Below are 10,791 nucleotides of genomic sequence, written 5' to 3'. Positions count from 1 at the left end.
AATTGTTGAAAGCTAAGATAGCAGAGTTGCCAATGCTTAAATTGCTCGATTTCAGTCAGTTGTTTACAGTAGAGTGTGATGCTAGCCAAAGGGCAATAGGGGCCATTTTGAGTCAAGAAGATCATCCTATAGAATTATTTTTAGAGAAATTGAATGAAGCCAAGCAAAGATACTCCACATATTATTTGGATTTGTATGCCATGGTGCAAGCATTGAAGAAGTGGCATCATTACTTGCTACCCAAAGAGTTTGTAGTTTATACTGACAACCATGCCCTTAGTTTCCTTAATGGGCAATAGAAATTGAATCAAAGACACCTAAAGTGGGTTGAATAATTACAATCCTACACCTTCACTATCAAGCACAAAAAGGGCACTACAAACAAGGTATCTAATGCATTAAGTAGGAGAGTCATGACTATGCAGGAGATACAATTGCAAAGTGTGGGATTGAATGAGTTAAAAGACCTCTACAAGGATGATAAAGACTTTGCTGAGATATATGTTGTTTGCTCTGATTTTTCTAACACCTCACATGTTTCTTATTCAAAGTATATGATACAAGAGGGTTTGTTGTTCAAAGGACACCTTCTTTGCATTCCCCAATGTTCTATGAGATAAAATATTATTCAACAAAAGCATCACGAAGGTCTAGGAGGTCATTTTGGCATAGATAAAACTATTGAGCAGGTTAGTACGTTTTACCATTGGCCCAAGTTGCAATCAGAAGTGAGAAGGTTTGTATAACAATGTGCAATTTTCCAAAGAGAAAAAGGTTCATCCAACAATGCAGGTCTGTACCAACCTTTGGTCATACCTCAGAGACCTTGGGAATGTTTAAGGATGGATTTTGTGTTAGGCTTACCGTGAACTCCAAGGGGATTTGACAATGTGTATGTAATGGTTGATAGGTTTAGAAAGATGGCACATTTTATACCTTGAAAAAGCACCAATGCTGCCACCTACATTGCAGGACTCTTCTTCAAATATATAGTTAGAATTCATGGCCTTCCAATCAGCATAGTCAGTGATAGAGATGTAAAGTACTTAAGCCACTTCTGGAGAACATTTTGGAGAAAGTTGGGCACAAAATTATTTTTTTCATCTACCTACCATCCTCAATCAGATGGTCAGACAGAGGTAGTAAACAAATCCTTGGGTAATCTACTAAGATGCCTCATTAAACAACATGGGAAGACTTGGGATTTGGTAATCGGCTAGCCAGAATATGCATACAATGACTTAGTTAATAGAAGTACAGGTAAAAGCCCCTTTGAAATAGTGTATGGTTTTCATCCTAGGGGCATACTAGAGCTCAGGGATCTTAGTTATATGACACCTAAGAGTGCACAAGGTGAGAATTTTGCAGAAGGAATCAAAGAAGTGCATGATAAGGTAAGACAAACCTTACAACAAAATTTTGAGCAGTATAAGGTGAATGCTGATAAAACAAGAAGGAATGTGCAATTTAAGATTAGAGATTTGGTCCTAGCATGCCTAAGGAAACAAAGACTCCCAAAAGGGCAGCTTACTAAGCTATTGATGAAGAAAATTGGGCCTCTCAAGGTGGTGCATAAATATGGTCAGAATGCATATGAAGTTGAACTCCCTCCCACCTTGGGTATTTCTCCTATCTGTAATGTATGTGATCTCTATCCATACAAGGGAGAATCACAAACACATCCATTGGACACTTCAGCATAGGGTACTGAAGATTGGGTGAGAGATTTGCCACCAAGCCAAGCACTCAATTTGGAAAGTATCATGGACACCAAGGTAGAAAAGAAGAAAGGAAATGGGTATACAAGCATTATCTTGTAAAGTGGGCAAGGTTACTTGAATCAAATGCTATGTGGATGTTAGAATAAGATATACTTCACCATGGTGTGGAATCAGACCTCTTAACTCAAGGGACTTGAGTTCTTTGTGCCAGGGGAGTATGGTGCAGGGCACCTATCACTCCATGAAATTTTTGGTTTGTTTTTAAGTCTTTTATGTTGTCTTTCATGTTGTAATAAGCAGACTAACCATTTGGGACTTAATGAAGTCATGGTTGAGTTGTCCAAGCTATTGTTGTGTTCAGGATGTTGATATCCTAGAAATATGTAATGATGATGTTGTTCACAAGTGCGCTACTCAAATAATAGAGTCACCATGTAATAAGGGTGTAATGCATTATTTTAGGTCTCCTAGAATACATAAAGGGTCTTTGGAGCCTTGGAGTACACTTGAGTGCAAGGTTGCATCCTAAGGATCAAAAAGATGTAAAATGCTAAGCAACATTTGCAATATTACAAAAAGTTGCACTTTATGATTGTTGGTGCTGAAGAAGTTGGTTCTAACCAACTAAATCATGATGTTAAAATTCTAAAAAAATACAAGAACATTGTACATGTGGGGAAGAGTTTGGAATGCAGAGAAAGTTTTGTTTGTAAGGAAAAAACCTTGTTTTACACCACTTTCATTGTTTTCATTGTTTTTGCTGTGTTGTACGGTCCAGTATGGACTTTTCAAATGAACCTACCTATAGGGCATGAAGGAATGGTGAATCTACTTTCCATCAAGGTATATTTCAAGGTTTGATTGCATCTAGTTGCAGAGATTCAAACCATTCTCTGTGAACTAGGAACAAAACCCTTGTAGGCTAGGGTTTAAGCAATAAATGTCTCTAACTAGGAAAAGGTAACCCCATGTGTACAGAGAATTTAGATGCCATTCTACAATATTGTATGTAACTAGGAAAAGGTTACTCATAAATGTAATTTATTTGGGGCTGTGTGTGGGTAGATGTGAACTTAAGCCCTGAAAACAAGAAAATGAGGCCTAATTAAATTAGGTCTGTTTGGAGCCTGATATAGACAAAGTGAGCTTGAGAAGGCTTGATGATGGGTTTAAAGGTGATGAAAACCTTAGAAGACACCAAAGACACTATTTCAACTTTATTTACACTCATGGAACAAGTTTGTTATTAAAGATCCTTTGTAGAGGTTGTTAGAGTGTTGGGAAGGTGTGATAGGGATTGAGGTGGAATCCTCAATAGGAAGCGTTGTTGTAAAACATTTGTGGCTATACCTTGGGGGCAAGCTAAAGTGGATTAATTCTTGGAGGTATAGCTAGTAGAACCATTACCAAGTACCATTGGATGGGCTTGAGTAGTTAGAAGGTTGAAGAGAACAAGAAAGACAACTAGGTGATTGAGAGAAACTCCAAGAATCTCTACATCAAGGATCCATTCTCAAAATAGGAGAAATGGAGATGTTATATTGGTATGATCTGCCCATGTATGGCAGAATAAATTTATAAATCATATGTCATCCTTCTCCGGTTATTGCTTTACATGTAATGGTCATGGCCATAGGGCAGAAGAGTGTAGAAAGAGATCTAGAAGGAATAATCTAGGATCTCATAGACATCATGCATATGAGAAAAATGTATCCAATATTAGATACATGCATATCCCCTCTCCTGGTTATGCTAGGAAGAATCCATTTGTTATTCCTAATAATGTAAATGTTGTATGTTATAACTGCAAAGGATCTGGCCATAGAGAGTTTGAATGCAGGAAGAAGAACCTGTAGTCATATGGAAGTCGGTACAACAATTATTCTCTTTAGAAAAGTGGGTATAGAGCATATGAAATTCAAAGACCTACATGGGAACAAAGAGGAAATGTTCTTGCAGGAGCAAGAGGTCCACTAGGTTTAGCTGCTAGTCACAACATCATGACCAAAAGAAGATGGTCAAACCGATATGTCAAGATATTCCCCAATCATGAAGTTGGGATGGATGTTGTGTGCCACTATAGCACTATTTCTGGTTGTAATGTAGAATCCTAAAAAGAGAAGACCCATCCACAGAAGATGGTAAGACCTGCTCCCAAAACTGAAAATGGGAAGAAATGTGAGACCAAGAAGACTTGGAGGAAGAAGCCGAAAGATAAGAGCATGGACCTACACTATGCATTCAATGCACAGGTGATATCTCCTAAGGATTAGAGGAGATGCAGGATCTTAAGGGGAAGCTATACACTAAACTTATCATTTACCCCCTTAGTGAAGAAGGACACTTGGAAGAATAAGGTGCTGCTGGTATGAAAGATGGAAATGAGAAGATAAGTGTGTGTAGGGGCTTCCTTGACTACACACCTACAGATGAATGTTGGATCACTACTACTCTATCAAAGTATGGTAAGATAACAATTGGAATCAGATACAAAGTGAAACAAAAAATTAGGAGTCATAGGATGGTGCTTCGATAGTGATAGAGCATTGATACAGGAAGTCGGTATGTGCAGGATGTTACCAGTATGAATGCTAATAGATACTTGTAGGTTATGTAAGACAATAAGGATAGAGATCATTGCATTAGCCCCTGTAGCATGGAATGTGGATTTTATGTCTCAGGTGGTATTCATAAAGACCTAAATGACATATATTGGCCCAGTGGTTGATCATGCATGCTTGCATGTTTTTTGGCAGACCAGTTTAATTTATGGCATGATGATGTCATTGTGAAGATCCAGGATCATGTCATAGGCTATGGTGAATTATTGGAACTGAAAGATCATCATATGATCATAGTTTCACAACTCAATCACTATATGGAGATGTTTGGTGCCCCGACATTAAGGACCTAAGATGTTTAACTCAGGGGGAGTTCAAGTGTTTTTTATGCTGAGTCGACATGCTTGAACTTGTAAGGATACTGACTACCCAAGCTACAGATGTTGGAAATTCCAGTAGGTATACCTAAGAGAATTGGTTATGTGTATCTACTTTTCATTTGGATGGTTGTATCTATAGTACAATAACATTTGATTCTAAAGAAATTTTAGGATCAAATGAGAGGTGATGTAGTTTGACCAGTAGGTAAGTAGTATTCACTGACACATCTTTCTATAAATTGAGTGCTTTAATAAACAATATCATACTTGCATACTCAATTAGTGTCAGTTGATGATTGAGTTCCCATCTCAAGTGCTATGACTTGAGAAGGTGTAACAAGTGGTATCAAAGGACGAGATGCATCCAAAGAAAATAAAGAGGGAGAAAGAATTATGTCAGTGACTAGTAAATTCAAGGAGGAATGGAAATCTTGACAGTTCCCTTTGCCATTATTGTCAAAGGGGGAGAAGGATTATGTAGTATACAACATACTACATGTGTGAGAATCCATGGATTATAGAAAAGGGGAGAGAGATTATGTAGTATGCCAGATACTACATGAGTTGACATCAATGCCAAAGGGGGAGATTGTTGGCATTGTGTTGTCATTGATTTCAACCGGTATGGGGTGATTATCAATATGAAAGATGTATGTGCAACACTGTCATGGAGGAGTTCAAGATGAGATATCATTGATATCACCTTGTGTTGCAGGACACCGGTAAGGTAAGGAAGAGAATGTCATTCAAGTAAATGACCACTGAAGTCACCGGTACACAAGTTAGTGCCCAAATTGTGTGGATGAGATGAATAGGCTACCAGTATAGTGTATCACTGGTAAGGAAAGGATGTCAACTGGTAAGTGATGTGTTGACATGGAGGAGACAGATCATCCAAGTGAATGGTTATCAACTAGCAAGATTGTGACCAGTGAACAAGCAGAATGGGCTAGGTGCTTGAGTTGTTGTTTGTGATGAAGAGGAAGAATTTTTCCCCAAATCACATCAACATTGGAGGAGAAGAATGAACAGGTCACAAGTATTCTATGAGGTTGCAAAACAACAGGACTCCTACTAGATAGAGATGTAGTCACCATGAGAAGAGATGAATGACTATGAATGTGCCCACATTGGATCACATGTTCCAGTTTGAAGGTTTGTTGTAAAAACCAGGAAGCCACATGAGTGCACTGTAGGATGTAGATGACAAAGACTCACTCCCACTGGTAAGAGGAACTTATCTCCTACTATGCATAGTGTGCATCATAGTTCCATGAGATAAGGTAGATGAGGCAAAGGCAGGTGTTTTGAAGGCTCACATTGGATCTACCGGTAAATCAAAGGAATGCCTCAAGTAAATGAGATCAGGTATATACACTAGACTGATTGAAGAAGGTATGTTGAGATGCCGGTAAAGAAGAAGAGTGATTGGTTTGTCACTTTGACAAGCTAGCTGAGATATGGTCTGAGCTGGTCAGGAAGAATGTGAGGCTTAACAAACATAGTTCGAGGAAAATGGCCGAATTGAAGTTAGAGTCTGTTGAAGGTTGATGACATGGTGTCATCAAGACTGTTTACTGGTATGTATGTCCACTTGTAATTTGGACAAGGTGCAGATGCAAAATAATCCCTATCTGATGAATATGTGCATAAGGTAGGTTAGCAAGAGTGCTAACCAGTTGAGTATTCCATCGGAAGAGAAGCTAAGTGCAAGTTTGATGACAGACGGGTTTAAGCATTTAATCAACAAGGTTAGTATACCAGTAGATGAATCCGGTAATGGAGTTTGTTGGTGATTCAATCCATACCTATACAGCTCTTCAAACTGAGGTGGATGTCAACTTGGATGCCATATAGAGATGAAGTGGCAAGCATGTAGAGGTTGGTGGAATATCATGCAGAGATGGAATGTGCACCGATGAGGTTGTTGAAGTGTTGGTCAATATTAATGGTAGATCTCGTAAATCATGGGATGTGTTGCAGAGACATTTGCAGAGGTTTGCGACTCAAGGTCAGGAGGAAAACTGAGGGCCAGCTCAAAGTGATTGAGGAGATCCAGGCAGATGTAAGAAACCGCAAGACCAATCTTGGTGATTGATGAAGAAATGAGCTGACGGGTTAGAAAGCAGATTGCTAAAGATAGAAGGAGTGGTCAAGAAGGCGCATTAATGTCAGAGATGTATAGTTAGCTATCTAGGAGATTAGATCAGACAAGATCTGATTGGACTTAGTTTTCCTCAAGGTTGATGAGGAAACCCTAACCGCATGTGATTTGAATTGGGTTTTGGTGGGAAAAACAAGAAATAAATATGCAAGCCAAAGATATCATTAAGTGTTGCTGAATAGAAGAAGATAGTGTTGTTGCGAAGTGATTGAGTGTTACTTCTACATGTGAGAGAAAATAAGTCAAGTGCTAAATGAGTATCTGAGAAGAGACTAAGTGTGAGGGAGAACCAGTTGAAGTGTTCAACTGGTAGCAGTGCAGAACCAATACATCCATATCGACTGAGCAGAAGTGAAGGAAGTTGCAGAGAAGGAAGACATAGAACCGATAAAGTGTAGTACTAGTGAAGAGTAAAGCAGTGAGGAGGAGATTCCGTAGAACAAAAGAAGTGGAGAGGTGTACTGGTAGAGTTTATTGACAAAAGTAGTAGCAGATGAGAGCAACAGAAGAGTGAACCGGTGTAATAGAGAAGGAACTCACTGGCAAAAAGAAGTTTTGAGTAGAGGTTGCAAAACTCTTTTGTAACCAAGATATTACTTTTGTATTTTAATGTTCATTGTGATCACTGAGTTGTAGCACCTTTGGGTAGTAGCCCATAAATCGGTTAGGGGTTGGTTCCCTAAATCAGGGGTTGTAGCTCCTTAGGTTGGTGCCCTAAACATTGTAACAAAGTTTTGATTGTGAGGCTAGATTGAAGTATTATACTCCAACAACATTGTTCACCGAGGTTTTTCCCATCTTGGGTTTTCCTCGTACATACTGGTGCTATGAGATATCCCTTTATGCATGATTGCATTTGTGTTGGTCTCCCCACTTACTGGTAAGTCTGTTTTAAGTTAGATCTTATAACCAGTATGCTCACATAGGATAGTTAAAGGGAAAAGTTTGAAAACCACTTATTCACCCCCTCTCAATGGTGCATTGTGTCTAACAAATTTATCTATAATCCCTCCTAAGAGAGAAATATTGAAGGTGAAAAAGAAAAAGAAATTTAGAATGAAATAAGTTCTTATCCACAACCATCAGAGAAAAAGGGAGAGGAATCTAGTAGGGAACCAATAGAAAACACATGTTTGTTGTCAATTGACATCTCCCAAATAGAGCAGAAGAGCATTACTGATATGAGTTCTACTGAGCTCATGATGATTGCTACTCAAAAGATGATGAAGGAAGGGTCAATGGACAAGGGAATAATTGATCAGTCAATTACAATTTTGGACAAATTTGTCCTAAAGTGCCAATTTGACAAAGGAGCAAGCCCATTTGGCAAGCTCAAAATAATTACTGAGAACGTCTCTAAAGATTTTCAATCATTGCAGCAAATATCTAACTAATAGGCATTGGAAAGATTCACTCAAGCTAAGAAAGCCACTTTTGATCAATTGATTGAATCAGAAAGAAACATATTACTGAAAAACTGAAATTAATTGATAATGCTTTAAGGAAATGTACAAATATATACAGAGTATGTTGTAACACCATATTACTAATTGTAGATATAGATAAAGGCATTATAGATTCTTAGGATAAAATTGCAAGCATAGTAAATTCTTTTGATGGTTCCAATTCTTTGACTACATCTATTGATGGGCAGGATTTTTTGGTAGAAGTTCAAATTTCAGCTCTTGAAAGGGATAGAGACAAAATCATTAGGAGAGCTAAAGGTCTCAAAGGATTGTTGAGTCCCCGGTTGGACTCCTTGAGTGTACATAATAAGGAATGCATAGATATGATTGGAAAGCCCACATCGACAGAGCTTAAGGAGAAAGAGTCACATGCTCATATGATTAATGGACTTAGATCAGTATTCGACACATTCAAATCTGGTTGGGACACTTATCTAGAGCTTTTGGAGAAAGCCTATCCAAAAAATTTCAAGTATATTTAGCTCCAGTAAGGTGTTTTGGGACACATTCTTTGTAAAACATTGCATTCTTTATCCCAATCTTTGGTGCTTTTTGGTATTGATGTCAAAGGAGGAGGTATAGGTGAAAAATAAATCCTTGACATCAAGAGATAAGGAGTATTTGTATAGATCATGATTACAGATGGCATATTTAGCTCAGAGGGAGAAGTCTCAGGGTGAATCCGACAGATGGAAACCATTATCATTTTTCACATGAGTGTTGCCATCAATGCCAAAGGGAGATATTGTTGGCAATTGACACTCATTTGATTGGTTTCATATGTTGTCATAGATGGCAACATATTCCAACTTCATTCTTTGGTTTGGTACTTCACCGAAACACACTTCACTGGCACCGACAAGTATCTTCATCAGTAGGAAAAATTCTATGGGTACTAGAATTGAAGGCGGACATAATTTGCAGATTAGGCAAGGATAATAACTGGAAAATAGGGTACCAGTATAGGAGGTCGCCACCATTGGGAGATTCAGTAATCAGAAATCCACTTTTCTATTTATGCATATATGTAATGAGCCAACATGAATAATCATTTTTGTATTATCTATGTAAGTCGACATGAGTCATGAAGGACTATAAGTGTATATAGGTCAGTTACTAGGTCATTTTGAAATAAGATGTTGTTAGATTAGATTAGTATGATGATATGATGAATCAATAAGGATCCAAACAACTACTGAGAGAGGGGGGGTGAATCAGTAGATGGAAAACTGACTATACTTTCACCAAACTCAAAAAGAATCTCTAAATAAACCAATTCAAACACTGAACTACAAAGTGTAATAGCACTATCAAGTTAACCGGTTGACTAGCATACCAAAATAACAATATAACATATCGGAAACTCTCAAACCATTTAACCAAAACATCAAACCTCTTTACTAACAATAGAAAAATCATATTTTAGATTACTGTAGGTCATCTTAACACATCTAAGTTGATTTATATGTTAAGCAAATTAACCATATCAAAACATAACCACAAAAACCATTCACCACTTGACACAATGATTTTTGATGTGGAAACCCAAATAATGCCCTATTAGAAGCAATACTCTGTTAGGAGTAACCTCAATAGAGGATTTGAAATCCAAGCTAATGGATCACCCAGTTAGAGGATTTAGATAGCACTAATCCTATTAAGGCTTACCTGGTTAACGAATTTAACTTTTGTAATTATTAGAGAACAACATGGGTTTGTTGATCTGGTAAATAGCACTACTCTGCTTGATCAGATCCTTTTCATGCTCCTATCTACCTTCAAACATACTACAGATAGTCCTTCTGGTTCGGCAATCAATCACACTGACACTTAACTAAAATTATCAACACTGCAACAAAACAACTCATCGACCTTATAAGCAAAAAAATAGGTCGGTAACACATCACAAACCTAAGATCTCATAGAGATTACAAACAAATCAGTTCAAATATGATTGTTTTATTATATACCAACCATTTCACATTGTACAAGACAACCTCAACTGCTCCTTGATCACCATTTCATCGAATTCTGTAACTCATCATGCAATTTCCTCTCCATTCTATGCACTCGCTCATTCCCAAGATAAAACCATTCTCTACACACCAAAATAACTTTGAAACTCATCATGTGCATCATGCATGCATGGCATAACTATCTCCCATCACTATTTGAACATAAATCAATGCAATCGATTCACCAAGGTCCATCGGTCAGGGTTTGGCACATCAATAGGTAGGGTTATCGATTGATCTCACTGCTTCTAAAGTAATACTGGTTTCCATAACTAGCTCAACTACTGGTTGCAATACAACTTCCATTGCCTTCATTACCGGTTACAATTGACATCAATGATAATACTTAAACTTCATTAATGCAATCTTCATGCAAATGCCAACAATCTCCCCCTTTGGTATTGATGGAAATATAAATATCAATACCCTTGATTGTTATGATTGAGAGTAATGCACATACACCAATATAGGAATCCTAGTTTAT

This window comes from Cryptomeria japonica, chromosome 4, assembly GCF_030272615.1.
Source record: "Cryptomeria japonica chromosome 4, Sugi_1.0, whole genome shotgun sequence".
In the NCBI taxonomy this organism is placed as follows: Eukaryota; Viridiplantae; Streptophyta; class Pinopsida; order Cupressales; family Cupressaceae; genus Cryptomeria; species Cryptomeria japonica.
This window is presented reverse-complemented; position numbering follows the sequence as displayed.